The following is a 3,900-nucleotide window of genomic DNA, read 5'->3' as shown; positions in this document are numbered from 1 at the left end:
TGTCCCACATTATACATTCTTAAAGGTTCTAAAAGCAAAGAGCTGATAGAAGTACTTCAGTGTCTGACTGCTATGTTCAGTCTGAGAAATGAAATGAGAACCAGTGCACTAATGTACCTGTACATTCTAATAATTAAAATAAAGTCCACTTGAGCTTCCCTCTTTCGTACTTGGGGTTTTTTATAACCTCTGCAGTGTCCCTGGTCTCAGCTGCCAGTGCAATTGGGCTGCTAACTGTAGTTTGAGATCAGCTTAACCTTGCATCAGATCCTTAACTGCCTCCGCGCTCCCACCGCCCTGTGCCCTCACCTCACTCCCACCCTTTGCCCTTGCCTCGCCTCCACTGCCCTATACCCTCACATCGCTCCCACTGCTCTTTGTCCTCTCCTCACTCCCGCCCCTTGCCCTTGCCTTGCTCCCACAGCCCTGTGCCCTCCCCTCGCTCCTGCTGCCCTGTGCCCTTGTCTCGCTCCCACTGCTCTTTGCCCTCTCCTCGCTCCTAACACCCAGTGCCCTTGCCTCACTCCTACTGCCCTGTGTCCCCACCTGCTCCCACCACCCTGTGCTCTTGCCTTGCTCCCACTGCCCCTTGCCCTCACATTGCTCCCACTGCCCCGTGGCCTTGTCTTGCTCCCACTGCTCTTTGTCCTCTCTTCACTCCCGCCACCCTGTACCCTCACCTCACTCCCGCACTTTGCCCTTGCCTTGCTCCAACAGCCCTATGCCTTCCCCTTGCTTATTGCTACTGTGCCATTCCCTCACTCCCGCTGCCCTGTGCCCTCACCTGATCCCACCACCCCATGCCCTCGTCTCGCTCTCACTGCTCTTTGCTCTCTCCTCACTCCTACCACCCCGTGCCCTCGCATCGCTCCCACTGCTTTTTGTCCTCTCCTCGCTCCTGCCACCCTGTACCCTAGCCTCACTCCTGCCCTTTGTCCTTGCCTCGCTCCCACTGCCCCGTGCTCTCACTCACTCCCGCCCTTTGCCCTCGCCTTGCTCCCACAGCCCCATGCCCTTGCCTCACTCCCGTCATCCTGTGCCCTCACCTGGTCCCACCACCCCATGCCCTCCCCTCACTCCCACCGCTCTTGGCCCTCTCCTCACTTGTACCACCCCGTGCCCTCACCTCACTCCTGCCCTTTGCCCTTGCGTTGTTTCCACCGCCCTGTGCTCTTGCCTCGCCTCCACTGCCCTATACCCTCACATCGCTCCCACTGCTCTTTGTCCTCTCCTCACTCCCATCACCCTGTACCCTCACCTCACTCCTGCCCCTTGCCTTTCTCCCACAGCCCTGTGCCCTCCCCTCACTCTTATCGCTACCGTGCCCTCCCCTTGCTCCCGCTGCCCTGTGCCCTTGTCTCGCTCCCACTGCTCTTTGCCCTCTCCTCGCCCCTAACACCCAGTGCCCTTGCCTCGCTCCCACCCTTTGCCCTTGTATCACTTCCACTGCCCTGTGCTCTTGCCTCGCTCCCACTGCTCCATGCCTTCACATCGCTCCTGCTGCCCCCTGTCCTCGTCTCGCTCCCACTGCTCTTCATCCTCTCCTCACTCCTGCCACCCTGTGCCCTCACCTCACTCCCGCCCTTTGCCCTTGCCTCGCTCCTGCTGCCCCGTGCCCTCGTCTTGCTCCCACCGCTCTTTGCCCTCTCCTCGCTCCTAACACCCTATGCCCTCACCTCACTCCCGCCCTTTGCCCTTACCTCGCTCCTGCTGCCCCGTGCCCTCGTCTCATTCCCACTGCTCTTTGCCCTCTCCTTCCTCCTGCCACCCTGTGCCCTCACCTCGCTCCTGCCCTTTGCCCTTGCCTCGCTCCTGCTGCCCCGTGCCCTCGTCTTGCTCCCACCGCTCTTTGCTCTCTCCTCGCTCCTGCCACCCTGTGCCCTCACCTCACTCCCACCCTTTGCCCTTGCCCTCGCTCCCGCTGCCCCGTGCCCTCACCTCACTCCCGCCCTTTGCCCTTGCCTCGCTCCCGCTGCCCTGTGCCCTCACCTCACTCCCACCCCGCGCCCTTGTCTTGCTCCTACAGCCCTGTACCCTCCCCTCGCTCTTATCGCTACCGTGCCCTCCCCTCACTCCCACTGCCCTGTGTCCTCGTCTCGCTCCCACCGCTCTTTGCCCTCTTCTCACTCCTAACACCTCGTGCCCTTGCCCCACTCCCATCGTCCTGTGCCCTCACCTTGCTCCCACTGCTCCATGCCCTCACCTGCTCCCACCACCCTGCGCTCTTGCCTTGCTCCCACTGCCCTGTGCCCTCCCCTTGCTCCCGCTGCCCGGTGCCTTCACCTGATCTCACCACCCCATGCCCTCGTCTCACTCCCACTCCCACCACTCTGTGCCCTCACCTCACTCCCGCCCTTTGCCCTTGCGTTGCCTCCACTGCCCTGCGCTCTTGCCTCGCTCCCACTGCCCCATGCCCCCCCCTCACCACTACTGTGCCCTCTCCTCTCTCCCACTTCCTTGTGCCCCCACCTGATCCCACCACCCTGTGCAGTCTCGCTCCCACCATTTGCCCTGTCCTGGCTCCTGCCACCCCATGTCCTCACCTCACTCCCGCCCTTTGCCCTTGCCTCGCTCCCACTGCCCTGTGCCCTCACCTGCTCTCACCGCTCTGCGCTCTTGCCTCGCTCCTGCTATCTGTGCCCTCATCTTGCTCCCACTGCTCGTTGCCCTCTCCTCGCTCCCACCACTCTGTGCCCTGAGCTCGCTACCACTCCACGCCCTCGCCTTGCTCCCACCGCCCCACGCCCTCACCTCACTCTTGCCACCCTGTGCCCCTCTCCTCGCTCTCATCGCTACTGTGCCCTTGCCTCGCTCCCACCACCCCATGCCTCTGTCTCTCTTCCACCGACTCGTGCTCTCGTGTCGCTTCCACTGCTCTCTACCCTCTCCATGCTCTTGCCGCCCTGTGTCCTGAGCTCGCTCCTACCACCCCATGCCCTCGCCTTGCTCCTACCGCCCCGCGCTCTTGCTTCCGCCTGCTTGTGCAGTACACCCTAAAACCCCAAAACACGGTGTCGTGGTTTAAGCCCAGGCCGTAAATCAGAACCACGAAGTCCACTTCCCCCCCACCTTTCTTCCCCCCGCTCCTGGAGGGACGGGGAGGAGAATCAAAAGAATGCAGCTCCCACTGGTTGAGATAAGAACAGTTTAATAACTAAGGTATAACACAAATCACTACTGCTACCACTAATAGTAATAATGATAAAGGAAATAACAAGGAAGAGAATACAACCGCTCACCAACTGGTACCTCACCCCCACCCTGCAGTGCTCCAGCCCTTCCGGGAACTCTCAGTTCTACCTCCTGGGCATGACGTGCTGTGGTATGGAATACCTCTTTGGCTAGTTTGGGTCAGGTGTCCTGTCCCTGCCTCCTCCTGGCTTCTCCTCCTCCCTGGCAGAGCATGAGACTCTCAAAGTCCTTGGTCAGTCTAAACATCGCTGTTATCAGCCCTGTTCCCAGGCGGAAAGTCAAAAACACAGCACTGCACCAGTAGAAAAAATGACTGCTACTGCTAAACCAGGACAGTATCCACCCCTTATTCCATACCATTCACGTCATGCTCAGATCCCACATTTTCAATATACCCTCACTCTCATCTCAGTGCACTCTTATCATCATGCACAGACCAATCCCTATAAAGCGCTGAGTCCATATGATGTTGGGCTCCATCTCTTGTAACAGTCTTTCAGAGTAGGAGAGGCCCATTGCAAAGTCCACCCCTCGATCATGAGTCCATCTCTATGTTGCATCTCTGCCCTGATGGCCTGAAGTGCCATGGGCCCATCAGGCTCAAAATAATTCACCTTCCCCTGCAGCAGTCTCTGCAACTTGTCGGGGACTCCATGCGGCTGCCTTCCATCTCCGACGCTTCCAAAGCACTGGAGGGGCCCAGTGGAT

This window comes from Psittacula echo, assembly GCF_963264785.1.
Source record: "Psittacula echo genome assembly, chromosome: 2".
NCBI classification, from domain to species: domain Eukaryota; kingdom Metazoa; phylum Chordata; class Aves; order Psittaciformes; family Psittacidae; genus Psittacula; species Psittacula echo.
This window is presented reverse-complemented; position numbering follows the sequence as displayed.